The following is a 16382-nucleotide window of genomic DNA, read 5'->3' as shown; positions in this document are numbered from 1 at the left end:
GGTAGGCATGCCCCAGGCCTGTAGCTTTTGTAAAAGGCTTATCTTTACCTGAAGGAAGTTCTGTCCATTGTTTCTGCTCATCTAGGTTAACACACTTTTGAAATACCCACTTTCAAACTTCTTCCAATGGTGCCTACTCTTTCAGACACCGCCTTATAAAGTGTGAATTTTAACCATCCTGTAATCTGATTGGGGCCTTGCTTTCTTCCACCTCCATGGACTCGTCCTTACATCCCCTCCTTAATCTCAAATGCATAAAAGTAACTGCAAACTGTTAGTCTCTAGCCTACTGCGATCTTGCTTCCAGATGTATCTTGTTTGGCTCAATGAAGTTTTTACAAAAAGTCTCTACAGGTTTGGACATTCTGACGTTGACAGACTCCACGAACAAGGTCCGTTTCCCTCCTATATTGGCAAGAATATAATCACTGCCTACCAGAGCCAAGAGGGCTGAAGGGAAGAAAGATGTCAGGATGACATGAATTACATACCTAGTGCAAAGATGTCTTTCCCAAGATCATCAATGGCCCTCCCCCACTCTCCCCCTGCAATGAGCATATCATTATCTTTCTCTGTAACTCCCTGAGAGCAGGGGTGGTCGGGGATGGACACTCAAGTTCAGAGGGCAAAGATCAGGGGAAGAGGAAGTAAAACAGGACTGCAGAATCTTAGCTTGTTCATAACAAATGACAAACTACTTAGGTAGTGTTTCTTATTTTATTCTTGAGATTGAAAAGCTCAGGATTTTGGATTGATTAATGTGAGAGTTTAATGCCACATATCGTGGTTGTTTTTATTTTTCTTTTTAGCACCTAAAGACGGCAATGAGCAGCTTGGGTCTAAGTCTGTGAATTCACTCAAGCAAGGTGAGTCAGAATCAGTAACATTAGGGCTCAAAGGTAAAAAAAGACCAGTTGCTGTTGTTGGGGACAGGGTGAGAAAAGCCTTACATAAAAAGAGGATGCCACTGTTATTGTTAAGGAGCAAATCTGTCATGAAGCTGTACTAATAATGACTATTTGTAGGGTACTTTACAGTTGACAGGACTCTTGCTTGGACTACTCCTGCTTGCTTTTCTCAGCGACCCTCTAATATATGGGCATCATTGTCCCATATTATGTAGATGGGAAAAGTGAGGCTCAGGGACTGTGTCACTTGACCAGGGCAACACAGCCAGGAAGTGGATGCACCTGGGCTTGAGAAGAGGTGGCTGACTGGAAACCCTGTGCCCTTCCTGACCAGCCACACTGTTCCTTGTCACATGCTTCCTGCCCACCTTTGTGGGAAGGTCATCACCAGGACAGGAGCCCATTCCTGACATGTCTGGGGCTGAGTGGATACCTCCTGAGGAGAGTCATAAATGCCACTAATGAAGATGAAGAGGAAAAATGAAATCAACCCTTTAGATTTTAGCCAGCTGGATTTGAATAGCCAGGGAGTCAACCTCATCTTTAGAATATGAGACCAGGTGACAAATTCTCCCATCTGTGTCTCCACATAAGCAGTGCTTCTCCATCTAATGTAGTACGTGGGCCAGATGCACCAGCATCACCTAGGAATTTGCTGGAAATGAAGATTTGGAAGCCTGACATCTGGCTTGCAGAGTTAGGAACTCTGGGGGTGGGTCTCAGCATTCTGTGTTTTCACAAGTCCTCCAAGTGATTGGGATGCACATTAAAATTTGCTTGAACAGCAATCTGTTCAGAAAAGATAAAAGTGGTCATGTGGGTTGTGATTAATGAAGATTTTGGTGGAAATGCGTAATAGCTGTGATACACCCCCCAGTAGCTGCCTCAGAAGAAGGCATTCAGGGATTAACTTTCCTCTCACTTCCCTGGCATTCAAAAGCACCTCTCTATGTCCTCGGCACTTCTTCACCTAGAACCAGACACTCCAGACCATGCCTGGAGTAGGATTAAGGGAATTTTATATTTATCTATTTGTAGAATTAAAAAACAGGCAAAAATATGACAAAACAGTACTTTAAAAATATAGGTGGTGGGAATATGAGTATTTCTTACTGTTTTGCTACATAGATAAAATTTCTCAAAATCAAAAAATAAACTAAAAAACAGATTTAAAGGGTTTTATATTTGTTTTCCAGTGCTATAAATAAATGAATATGTATAAATAAAGGGATTATAATTTAAAATGAGACTAGTAATCTTTATTGCTGCAAAAAGAGTCTTTGCAGTAGCAAAACATTTGTTTAAACTGTTGTCTTGAGTAACCTGAAAGGTAAAACAAACCTACTGGGTCTGCTTAGGTTAAGGAAAGAGGGGGTAAAATAGAATGTTAGCAGCACATGTTGGTCCTGGTTATATTTAATTAGGTATTATAAGAAAGAGACAAAAATCTCATGAAAGAATTGGCTTGTTTGCAAGCAAAAATAAAAAGGAATTTAGAAATCTAAAAATGTGAGGTTTTTGCAAGGCTGGAAAAGCTGACTGCATCTAGGCCCTAAAGACAAGATATACCTGAGAGAAGTTTTGAGCAAACAAATGGCCACTAAAACCCACCCATGTGGAAAAGATCCAGGTAAGAGTGTGATGCTCCCACCCAACCTGGGTAAGCACCATCAATTGAGAGAGTGAGAGAGAGGTATGAGGCCAAAGTTACCAATCAGGCTTGAAAATTAGTTCAAGAGAGAACTTCGGTGTGGCTACTATTGCAGGGAAACAACTCTACCATGGCTTCCTGGCAACCCCACATATCCCTACAGACAGAGGGTAGAACTGCAGCATACCCTAGCCTTGGCTAGACACCTTGTGATCCTGCTGGAACATGAGAGGATAGGAGGCTGTCCTCAGATGGTTTCTCTTAGCCTCCCTGATTCTCATGAGGTATGGGACTTTCTGCACCACTCCCCTCAGAATAGACCTGCAGAACGCTAGACCATTAGCAGCTAATTATATTTGACTTCTCTGCAAAGGGGTTTCTCATAACTCATGTTGCAGCCCTGTGCATTTCAATGTAATTTTCTTTGGTGTGTGGGTCAAGGAATCAGAGAGCTGGCACTTTTGTTTTCTTCTTCTTCTTTGTTTTCTATGGAAGTAATAAACAATCTATAATAAATCTAAAATTGTCTCATGTGTCTTCACTAGCCTAATCAGTCAGGCCTCACCCTTAACCTTCTTTGTGTGAAGTTGACCACTACTACATGAAACTGAATGGAAGCAAGTTTTGAGATACAGTAGTCCCTCTCTGTATCACGATTCCCTTATCGCGGTCTCACTGTATCGCAGGATTTTTAAAAATATTGTATTTCATTATTTATCATGGATTTTTCACTATATCGCAGGATTTTGTGGTGCTGTATATGAATGTTGTTAAAGTTATGTAGGTTTAAGAGTGTAGAATATGTTTAAGAACATAAGTGTTTCTAAAAGTGTGGGAAAGGTTAATAAGGGAGTGGGAAAGGTTAATAAGGGACTGGGAATGGTTTATAAGTGTGTGGGAAGGGTTTATAAAACCTTAAAATATATATAAATACTAAAATAAATGTAAGGTTCCTACTTTGCAGATTTTCACCTATCATGGGGGGGGGGTCTAGAATGTAATACCCACAATAAGTGAGGGAATACTATACAGTAATCACTTTGTGAAGGAAGCAGAAATGTGGAGTACCCAAACTGATACAGTCTCCAAGCTTGCATAGTAGGAAATGGGTAAAAAGAGTCAGGTTCCAAGAAACACAGACTCCTCAATACCATGCAGATGTGGCTGCAGAGGATAATGGAAGAGGAAGACCCTCCCAGAGTGAGGTGCCAGGGACCTTGGAGAGAAATGAGCAAAGAGCTACTTTCAGAGAGTGAATCTGAATCTAATCAGGCAGAAGAACCACCTAATCCCTGCCCAGTAGGACCTCGAAATTGATGCTGACCAGCAATAGCTATGGCTTTTCACTTCTCCCCTTTCCGAAAAGAGAGTTTTATTGTAGTGATTTTGCCCCTGTTCCACCATTGTATATCAGGTATGCGATTGCAAGGGGTAGAAGTGGCAGCCACTTGTGTTTTTTGTCTATGTCACTGGACCATAAGGTGGATTCTGGTAGAGACCGTGTAGCAGAGCATTAGAATCCTACAAATATCCCCTCAATCTTACAACTCTGTTTTTAAAATCCTCACCCGAGAATATGTGTAGAGAGGAAGGGAGAGAGACATCAAAATGAGAAACATCAATTGATTGCCTCCCATATATACCCCAACTAGGGATTGAACCTGCAATATTTTGGTGTTTGGGATGATGCTCCAAACAACTGAGCCACCTTCCAGGGCTCGACCTTAACCACTCAAACACGTTGGGAAACTTCCAGCTGCCAGCATCTGTGTTTCTTTGCATAAAAGCTTTCTCTGACACTAGGAGTCTGCTTTGCCACCTACACAGTACACCAAAGATTTATGACCTAAGGAAAACACTCTTGTTTGCATGTCCCTTGGATGGGATATTCTGCCATGGCTCTCAGAGTTTTCCCAGTGGAATAAGTCCTTGGATGCCTTCTTTTCCCCGTCTCACTTCTCCATTCTCTTACCTGTGTTTACTTACTAAATAAAATACTTGAAAAATCTTTTCTAAAGTCTGTTTTCTGGGGGAACTCAAACTAAAACAAAAGACCCAAGACGCGAGCCTCCCTTTAATGGTGTGTGTTGTTGCTGGGAAGAATTTGTCCAGCCAGGGTTTCCAGTTGCCAGCCTCCTTGCACCTGCGTGGGGTCATGTGACTGAATTATGGCCAATAGGATATGGGTAGAAGTAATATTTATCACTTGCAGGCCTGGTCCATGAAAACCTCTTGTACTACCTCCACAGTCTTCCATATTCTGGATGTTAACACATAGGGCAATCTTAGAAGCCACATGTTAAAAATGGCAGAGCCTCTCTCAACCTGGATTTCTAATAGACCAGAGCTATGAAGGTGAACTTCTTACTCCTGCTTCTCCAGCAAATTATCATCACTGCTGCCAGAGGTCACCTTATAATATGTTAAACCATTGAGATGTGGAGCTTCATTTGCTATGGCAATTGGTAGCAACTGAATCAATCCTGAACTTAGCAAGGTTTAAACAAATGTGTTGGCATTTCAAAAATTATCTTTATATCCACAAAGACCCTTAGACAGGGGAAGGGTGAAACTGCTCCTGAGACAAATGCCAGAGGCCATGTGGGGAAGATCATAGACCGAGGAAGCCCACTGCCTACTTTGAATGATGGCTCTGACACATACCAGTTGTCTGACCTTGGCCAAGTTTTTTAACCTCTGTTTGACTTTCTTCCTGTATGAAATGGGAATGAAGGTAGCACCTACTTCATGGGGTTACTATCAATTAATACTTGAAAAACACATAGCTTATTGCCTGGTACACAGTTAATGATAAACTTACAAATTCTTATTTTTCCAAAGGCCATTCTTACCATAAAGTCTTTAACTTATTTCCTACACTACAGTCTTCTAACCTGCCCTACTACTGGGACAGGTTGTACCAAAGCAACAGAGATGGCTTTAGCACTTTGGGTGTCCTTCCTTTGCAATATGACTTTGCCTCTACACATAGAAAGTTTTCAGAGTTTGCTCCATTCTGGGGTCAGGGGACACCTTGGCTCTTTTGAATTTGAGCTGTGTTAGTTTTAGATAGATGATTAACTTTTGGAGGCATGTTCACCTCTTGATCCTATTTGATTTTTGTCCACAGATCTGCAGAGCGGGTTGCTCAACCCACTTTTGAGACAATCATTTGTGTGCATTTATTCATTTCTTTGATATTTTTTGAGGCCTATATTATACAAACCCTATTTTCCAACCTAGGATTAGCATATTGAAAAAGAAAAATGTATTCTCTGCCCTCACAAACCCTCTCCCTTTTAAAAAATATTAATATATGAAGTGAGAGCTAGAGCAGTTATAAATGAGCATAATAACCTATAAAATTTATTCACTCAGAAATAATATACAGAATATTAAAAAATAAAGATTAAAATTAGTAGCTAATATAATCCTCACCTACACTTCTGTCATGATGACCTGGCATGTGCAGGAATAGTGCTCTTGTTGAAGACATCAAGAAGATGTGGCTAAAGCACCAGAAAACATTTATTTAAGAGCATTAGAGGCTAGAAGTGCCAAGTTTCTGGAAAAGGGAAGGTAACACAGAGAGGTGAGATGATATTCTGCAAACACACCTCCCTAGGGAAATTTGCCACTTCTGGGCCCAAGGCAAGAGGTATCTGGCTTTGCCTAAGCAGAGGACCACTGCTAGCAGAGCTGATGGCAGCCTCAGGGCTGAGGCAAGATTGCAATCATAAGGGAGGTGCTGAGAACTAAGCCTGACCAATGACCAGTTTTCCTCTTAATATATCTGGCACAATTTGAAGCTCCATAGTACAAGAGGCAAAAAAGAAACCTCTACATCATAGAGAGATCCCAACGAATACACTTAGTGTATTAGTTTCCTGTGGCTGCTGTAACAATTGTCACAAACTTAGTGCCCTAAAACAATACAATTTATTGTCTCACTGTTCTTCGGTCAGAAGTCTGAAAGGGGTCTCCCTGGGAAAAATTGAAGGTGTCATCAGAGCTGTGCTCTTTTCTGAAGGCTTGACAGGAGAACCCATTTTCTTGCCTTTACCAGCGTTAGAGCCCTCCCATTATTTAGCTCATAGCCTCACACCCTTCTGTCTTCAAAGACAGAAATGGCAGTCTTTCTTACATTGCATCACTCAGACACTAACTGTTCTGCTTCCCTTTTCCACATGTAAAAGATCCTTGTGCTTACATTGGTCCACCTGCATAATCCAGGATAAAAGTCACCTGATTAGCAACTTTATTTCCATCTGCAATTTAACCCCACCTTGTCATGTAACATAACATATTCACAGTTTGTGGGATTAGGGCATAGACATTTTAGGGGGACCATTATTCCGCAAACCACACCAGGCTTTCAGTAATAAGGCATGGAGGTTTACCAAAACTGCAACTTAGCCTTCATTCAGTACAACCCTGACTGAATAAAAGTAATCAGTCCCCATTCTATCTTTTTTTTAGTACATTTTATTGATTATGTTGTTACAGTAGTTCCAATTTTTTCCCCCTTGCTCACATCTGCCCAGTATCTCCCTTCTCTCCAGCAATCCCACCCCCCTTAGTTCATGTCCATGGGTCGTGCATATAAGTTCTTTGGCTTCACTCTTTCCTATATTATTCTTAACTCCCCCCTCTCTATTTTGTACCAACCAATTATGCTTCTTAGTCCCTGCACCATTTCCCCATTTCTCCCCTTCTCCCCTCCCAGCTGATAACCCTCCAAGTGATCCCCATACCTATGATTCTGTTCCTATTCTGGTTTGCTTAGTTGGATTTTATTTTATTTATTTATTTTTTTAGATTCGGTTGTTGATAGTTGTGAGTTTGTTGTCATTTTAGTGTTCATAGTTTCGATCTTGTTTTTCTTACATAAGTTCCTTTAACATTTCGTATAATAATGGCTTGGTGATGATGAACTCCTATAGCTTCACCTTCTCTGGGAAGCACTTCATCTGCCCCTCCATTCCAAATGATAGCTTTGCTGGATAGAATAGTCTTGATTGTAGGTTGCTTTTCAACACATTGAATACTGCTTGGCAGTCCCTTCCTGCCTGCAAAGTGTCCTCTGAGAAATCATCTGATAGTCCTATAGTCACCTCTCCACCTCTCTCTTGGTTCCCCGAAGACTCTGTCTTTATCTTTCACCTTTGGCATCTCAATCATTATGCGTCCTGGTGTGGTCCCCTCTGGGTCCAGCTCGCCTGGGACACACTGTGCTTCCCAGACCTGTATGTCCATTTCCTTCACAAAATTTGGGAAGTTTTCCTCATTTTTTTCAATTCTTGCTTCCTCATTCTGCACAGGTTGACTGTTTTTTTTTTTTTCTTCCTTATGTTCCAAATCACTGATTTGAACCCCGATTTCCTTACCTTCACAATTGGTTTTGTGTGGATTTTCCTTTGTTTCACTTAGCATAGTGTTCACTTCTTCTCTTATGCATTTGCCATACTCAAGCATATCTGTCAAACCTGTGAGCATCTTCATCATCAGTGTTTTGAATTCTGTGTCTGTTAAGTTGTCTATCTCCTCATCTGTTAGTTTGGCTATCTCCTCGTCACTTAGTTCTCCCACTGGAACCTTGATCCATTTCCCCCTTTTGGGTCATACTTCTCTGTCTCCTCATTCTGACAGGCTCCTGTGTTTGTTTGCCTCCGCCTCCCAGGTAGAGCTGTCGCTCCTGTTACGTTGTAAGGGGCAGAGCCTTAGGGATTTGTCAGTACAGGGCGACCTGTTTCACCACGTTGTGGCACTGTATGTGGGGAAGGAGTCCGAGAGGGAACAATGCCACCTGCCCAGCACTCGTCCCTTTTCCAGGCACCTCTCCCACTTCTGCACCAGACTGGTGCCTCTCTAGCTGCTGTCCTGGCTGTCATTCCCAGAGTGGGTGGGTCTGCGGATGTTCTAGGACTGTGGGGTCCCTTTAAACAAGTGGACTTTGCTGAGACCAGCAGTTTCTGCCTCCACCCCAATCCTCACTGCTCTGCACAGTAAGAAGCAATGAGGCTTGATTTTTCCCCGGTGCTGGGACCATGAACTGTGAGGTCCGGTGAGGAGCTGGGAACACTCCCCAGGTGTCCCTCCTGACTTTTTAAAACGTGTGACTGAGCTTTCCGCCAGCATGCCGCTGCCGCCGCCACCACACCACATCCTCTCTGTCCTGGCTCTGCCCCTCCTACCTGTCTGGATGAGTATTTCTTCTTTATATCTTTGTTTGCTGGATTTCCATGCTGTTTGATTTTCAGGAACTTCTGGCTGTTTCTAGTTTTGAGGTAGTTGTATCCCTTCTTAGTTGTGGAGGGAGACGCAGCATGTCTGTCTACATCTCCATCTTGGCTGGAAGTCCCCCATTCTATCTTTTTAGCAGAATAAAAGGATGAATGCACTTTGGAAATGATCATCTGGAGCCTCTAAACAACTTTATACACAATATCCAATTACTCGTTCAAGCAAAAAATAGAAGACATACCAAGAGAACTGTGTGTTCAAGAACTAATAGAAAAAGACATAATACAAATAGATCCACCAATAATCCAGATGTTGCAGTCAGCAAACAGACAAGGATCTTTAAAAACTATGACTAATGGAACAAAAACAATATAGTAAAATGTGATGAAATAGAGGAAAAGATGGTGAAAATAATGGAAAAGATGGAGAGTGTCATTTGAGAATTGAAATCTCTGAAGAAATTAAATGAAAGTTCTAGAAATGACAAAAGCAATAATTCTATTACAGGTGCAAGAAAAAGTGCCCTTGGGCTTTCTGTCTGTCTGATTTTGGCACCAAGATTGAATGGGGATTACAGGAATTACAAAAACATGAAAAGAGAATCTTTGCAACTCAGAAATAACCTTGTTAATAGTAACTCCAGAAAAGAATCTAAAATGTGGGTTTTTATGACAAAGGAAATAATTAATGTTAACTTTCAATAAATGGATTTAATAGGGCAACAGATGCACAGAAGAAAGAATTAGTAAACTGGAAGACAGGTCAATAAAAAAATCCAAACTGAAGCTCAGTGAGAAAAAGATAAAGAGTGGAAATACTGAAAAGAAGGCATGATACATGCCCATTTTTAAAAGATTACTATGCATATACTTATAGTCACAGAAGTAGGATCAACAGAGAATAGGCAAGAGGAATATTTAAATAAACAATGGCTAAGACTTTTCAAAAAAGTGATGAAAAATGGCCCACATATTACCCATATATTCATAGCTAGGGTAAAATCACACCGAGGCATGCCATGGTCAAACCAAGGAGACAAGGAAGATAAAGACAATATTTTAAAGCAGCCAGAGAAAAAAAGATACATTACTTTCAAAGGAGCAACAGTTGACTTCTCAACAAAAATTATGACAAAACAACAAAGTAACATTATTAAAGTTGTCGAAGAAAATAACTAAAAGAATGGAATATTATACTGAGTGGGGGGGGGAAATTCTACAAAACTGTTAGTTAAAAACATTTAAACCCCTGAGAAATCTCTTTGTTAGAAGATTTGTCCTTCAGAAAGAATTCTTTAGACAGAATCAAAATGATACCAGTTGGAAACATAGAAATTAAGGAAGGAGTGAAGAACAATGAAAAAAGTAAATATGTGGTGAAATATAAAATAGTATCAATTTAACAAACAAATAATATTTTATGACATTCTAAACTATATATAATTAAAAGCATATAATAATAATACTGCAGACAGAAGAAAGTAAGTAAACTTAAAACATTTTAAAATCCCTAGCATCTGCAAGGAAGTTGTAGAAATGATAATGTTCCCTACACTATAAGTCAAGGATGTGTGCTGTAATTTATTGGGTATTCACTTAAAAAATAGGAGAAGAATATGTAACTAACAGATGAATAGAGAAAACAGTGGGCTAAATAAAAAAATAAATCTAAAAGATGGGAGGAAAAAAAGAGAAAAGAACAAAAAACAGGCTAAGCAAATAGAAAACAAATAGTAATGTAGTAGATAGCACCAAATGTAACAGTAATTACACTAAATGTTAACAAACTATTTATGCCAATTAAAAGTCTAAGATTGTCAGATGGAAAATATATGCTGCTTATAAAAGACATACTTTAAATATAAGGACACAGAAACACTGCACAGAAAAGAATTTTTAAAAATATATTATGCATACATAGTGAAAAAAGAAGCTGGTGCAATTATCCCAAATATTAGACAAAACTTGAAAACAAGAAACATTACTAGAGATAAAAAGAGGCATATTAAAATAAATGATCATAATGATAAAAGAAATAACCCACCAGTAAGGTATCACAATTGCAAATATGTGTGCATGCAAAAATATAGTTTTAAAATATATAAAGCAAAAGCTGACAGAATTAAAAGAAGTAATAGACAAATTCACAATCATAGTGGGGAACTAGAACTTACCTCTCGAGTGCTAACAGAAAAGTAGGAAAAAAAGAAATTAGTATAAAAGTATCAAATCACTATATTATACACCTGAAACTAATATGATTCAATTAAAAAAGAAATCTGCCCTGGCAGGGTAGCTTAGTTGGTTAGAGCATCATCCTGATATGCCAAGGTTGTGCATTTAATCTTCGATCAGGGCACATACAAGAAGCAACCAATGAATGCATAAATAGGTGGAACTACAAATCAAGTTTCTCTCTCTCTTTTCTTTCCCCCTTCCTCTCTCTCTCTAAAAACCAATAAATAAAATTTTTTAAAAAGAGAAAAGAAATCAAAGATAAAACTGAACAACACAATTTTCAAATACGGTTATATATACACACACAGATATGTTTATTATGTATTTTATGTATATAATATATAAGTATTTTATGTATTATATCGTCGGCAGCCGTCCGTCTCGAGAGACGATGGTGTAGCTTCTTAAGAGTCTATCTGCACCGCCGAGAATGGCTGTGCAGTCCGACTCGGGAGTGACACGGTATCTGTCTCCTCCCGTGTTGAATCGACATCTTGCGATGACGCTGGAGTGTCCTCTCCAGTGAAGCTGAAGCTACAGAGCCTGGGCAGGGTGATATGGAGGGTCTGCTGTTGCCCATGCAGCAGACCCCCCCCTCTCTTCGCAGCTGAAGGGTCCAAGGGAAAGACGGAGTCAATACAGCTTGGCTTCAGGTGCGCCAGCAGGAGTTGCCGGTGTTGACTACAACGTCAAACCGCCTTAGGGACTCCGGCTCCGGATTTTCTGTCGGGGTTTACTCCCTTAGCCTTTCCCCTGAAGAGGTATGCCGCAAGGCAGCGGAGGTTTTTTGGAGTCAGAGTTTTCCTTCTCTGATGTGCCCTGACTGGAAGATCGAACCAGCGACACTTAGCTCGCAGGCCGACGCTCAATCCACTGAGCCAAACCATGTATATAATACATGTATATAATAATAAATATAAAAATATATAAATATTATTTTAATATAGTATCAATACATATATATTATTTTAATATAGTATCAATACATATACATAAATCTGTCATAAAAAAGATGCAAAAAAAGGTGCAAAAAATCCTAAACAAAATATAAAAATCCTAAGTTTAGCAACACATAAAAAGCATTGTACATAACAACCAAGTGGGGTTCATTCCAGAAATGTAATAGAGGTTTAACATTTTAAAATCAATTAGAGTAGTTCACCACATTAACATAAAAAGGAGGAGAAACCATATGATTATCTCAATAGATTAAAAAAACACTTGGTAAAAGTCAACACTCATTTATGATTAAAAAAAAAAAAAACCTAGGAAAGAAGCGAACTTTCTTAATTTGGTATATAATATCCAAAATAAAACAAAACAAAGTGCCAGCAAACATTTTACCTAATGGTAAATTATTGGCAGCTTTACTCCTGTATTACCACTTTTATGCAGTAAATGTACTGAAGGTTCTATTTCATGCAGTAAATCAAGTAAAAGAAATAAAATGATAAGAAATAGAAAAGAAGAAATAAAATGTATATTATTCACAAAAGACATAAGTATGTACACAGAGAATCCAAAGGAAACTGTTATATTTAATAAGATAATTTATCAAGGTCACTGGATTCAAGATCAATATATAAAAAACAATTGTTTTTTTCTTATACCAGCGACAAACAAAAGGAAAATGAATTAAAATCATTATGTCACTTATAATAGCACCCAAACCAGTGGATGTCTGGAAAGGATGTGCAAGGCCTGAACACTACAAATATAATTAAGAGAAGACCTAGAAAAGAAAACCTGAATAATTGGAGGGATATATCATAGTCATGAATTGCAAGTCTTAGTATTGTCAAGATGTCAAATTCTTCCAAATTGATCTACATTTCTGTATAGTCCCAAACAAATTTCTGCAGCACAGGTCAATTCTAAAATTTACATGGGACTGCAAAGCCAGAACAATAACAAGCCAAGTTTATCTTGAAGAAGAACAAACTGGAGGATTTATACTATGAAATATCAAGAATTATTATAAAGACATAGAAATTGAGACAGTGAGACATAAGTGGAAGGGCCGATATACAGATCAGTAGAACATAAGGGAGAGTCCAGAAACACATATAAAGTTATCTGATTTTTGACAAAGTTTATACTAAAGTGCAGTGAGAAAAGAATGATCTTTCTAGTAAATGGTGCTGTGTTAATTGGGCATTCACATGGAAGAAAAAAAAATGAATACAAGCTTCTGTATCACAACATTTACAAACACCAATTCCAAAAAAATTTAGGCCATGTGCCTTGGCCTTGTCTCCTATGACATTATGCTAGCTTACCTAGTTATTCAGCTTATAACTATAGTTATATAACACAAATTAGAAGGTTCATAAATCATTTGCTAAATCCCAGACCTAATGAGTGAGCATTTGGGGCAAAAAATTTCATGTTAAAACAAGTCATTCATATGGCGACTTCCAGTCATGATGGAGGGGTAGGTAAACATGGCTCACCTCCTTGCACAGCTACAGCAAAAGTTACAACTAAACTACAAAACAACTATCACCCAGAATTGAGAGAAAATTGAGCTGTATGGAAGTCTGACAACCAAGGAATTAAAGATATCACGTTCATCCAGATGGGTAGGAGGCATAGAGACACAAGGACATGCAGAGATATGGAACAGGCAGTCCCACACCCGTGTACAGCAGATAAAAATCAGGAGGGTTACTTCAGGAGTGAGGGATCCAGCCCCACACCAGATCATTCAGTGCTAGGAAGATAGGTCCCCATAACTTCTGGCTGTAAAAACCAGTGGGGCAGTGGAAGAAACTGTGGAATTCTCAATGTCTCCTCTTAAAGCGCCTGCAACAGACTTAGGACTTATGCAGACTCACTTCCTCTGGGATCCAGCACCATGGCAGTGGCTAAAGGGGTACCAGTGGCTTGTGGGAAGAAACTGAAGTATCCGCCATCAGAGTCAGTGCTGGGGGACAGCTTCATCCTGAACAGAACTCCAGAGGCCAGGCAGCAGCCATTGTCCCCTTTCTGTGCCCTCCTTCATACAGAGTCACAGAACTGGGATATCCTATCAGAAACTCCATCAACCTGGTTCATATAGATTGACCAGCACTTACTGAAGGCTCTGCCCCATCCAACTTACACGTGCACTTTTCTACAATAGGCCACGCTATTAAGACATGAAGTCAAAGCAGCTCTATCTAATACATAGATGCAAACACAGAAAGGCTGCCAAAATGAGAATACAAATAAGTATGGCCCAAATGAAAGATGAGAATTCCAGAAAAAGAATTAAACAAAATGGAAATAAGCAATCTATTAGATGCAGAGTTCAAAACACTGGTTATTAGGATTCTTCGGGAACTCATTGGGTATTTCAACAGCATAAAAAAGACCCAGGAAGAAATGAAGGCTACACTAAATGAAATAAATAAAAATTTACAGGGAATCAGCAGTGAAGTGGATGAAGCCAAGAATCAAATCGATTATTTGAAACATAAGGAAGAAAAAAAAACATTCAATCAGAACAGCAAGAAGAAAAAAGGATCCCCCAAAACAAGGCTAGGCTAAGGAGCCTCTGGGACAACTTCAAACATACCAACATTTTAATCATAAGGGTGCCAGAAGGAGAAGAGAAAGAGCAAGAAATTGAAAACTTATTTGAAAAAATAATGAAAGAAAACTTCCCTAATTTGTGTGTCTGGAATAGACACAGAAGTCCAGGAAGCACAGAATCCCAAACAAATTGGACCCAAGAGGACCACACCAAGATACATCATAATTAAAATACCAAAGGTTGAAGATAAAGAGGAAATCTTAAAAGCAGCAAGAGAAAAGCAGAGACTTACCTACAAGGGAGTTCCCATAATACTGTCAGCTGCTTTCTCAAAGGAAACATCACAGGCTAGAAGGGACTCACAAGAAGATTCAATGTGATGAAAAGCAAGAACCTACCACCTATATTACTCTATCCAGCAAAGCTATTATTTAGAATGAAAGGACAGATAAAGTGCTTCCCAGACAATATAAAGCTAAAGGAGTTCATCATTACCAAGTCATTATTATATGAAATGTTAAAGGGACCTCTTTAAGGAAAAGAAGACCAAAACTATGAACATTAAAATGGCAATAATTTCACAACTATCAATAACTGAATCCAAAAAACAAACTTAGCAAACAAGCAGAACAGAAAAGAGTCATAGATATAGAGATCACTGGGAGGGTTATCAGTAGGGAGGGGGAAGGGGGAGAATGGGAGAAAAGGTTGCAGGGGTTAAGAAGTACAAATTTGTAGGTACAGAATAGGCAGGGGGATGTTGAGAACAGTAGAGAAAATAGAGAAGTCAAAGACTTATATGTATGACCCATGGATATGAACTAAGGGGGGGGTAGTTGCCAGAAGGAATGGGGGGTACTGGTGAATGGGGACAAAGGTAGAAAAGTTGGGACAACCATAATAGCATAATCAATAAAATATATTTTAAAAGAGAAAAGTCATTCACTTCTTTTAACCTAATTTTTTTTTACATGAACAGAAAATAAATCTATCTTTGTCTAAAAAATAAAATCAATTCCTAGTGGATTCTAGGCCTAAACATGTAGGGTAAATCTGTAAATCTTTTAGAAGAAAACTTAAGAGAATATTTTCATGAACCTGGAACATGTGAAGATTTCTTAAACAGTTGACAGAAAGTGCTAAATGTAAAGGAAAATGTTGAAATTGGACTCAGAAATATTTAAAATGTCTGTTTATCAAAAGGCACCATTAAGAATGAAAAGGCAAGCCTCAAAATGAGAGACGATATCTGAAATACATATATCCCACAAAGTTCTCATATCTAGAATATATAAAGAACTCTTGCAATTGAGTAATAAATAAGGAAACAATACAATGGAAACAATGGGCATATCATAAAAAAGATATCTAAATTGCCAATAAACATTTGAAAAAGCATTCAACTTTATTAGTCATCAAGGAAATTATTAAAACTACCATGAATATCATAGGTTCCAGAATAGCTAAAATTAAAAAGTTAGTTCAAACCAACTGTTGACAAGATGTGGGATAACTCAAACTTTCACGTGCTGTCAGGAGTGAGAGGAGTGAAAATTGTATGATCACTTTAAAAGAGTTTTTGGCAACAGTAATATTATTAAGCTGAACATATGCATGCCCTGTGATCCAGCAAGTGTACCCTTGTGTATATAATCAACAGAAATGCATACACATGTTCATCAACAGACATGTACAGAAGTTTTCACAGCATTGTAACTTCAAGATAGCCTTAATTGGAATAAAAATACCAAATGTCACTCAATAGTCATTGATATGTTCACCTTTGGGATATTGCACAGCAATGAGAGTGAACAAATTACGATATG

Source organism: Furipterus horrens, unplaced genomic scaffold, assembly GCF_987537825.1.
Source record: "Furipterus horrens unplaced genomic scaffold, mFurHor1.1.pri manual_scaffold_7, whole genome shotgun sequence".
Classification (NCBI taxonomy): domain Eukaryota; kingdom Metazoa; phylum Chordata; class Mammalia; order Chiroptera; family Furipteridae; genus Furipterus; species Furipterus horrens.
Note: the sequence above shows the minus strand (reverse complement) of the source record.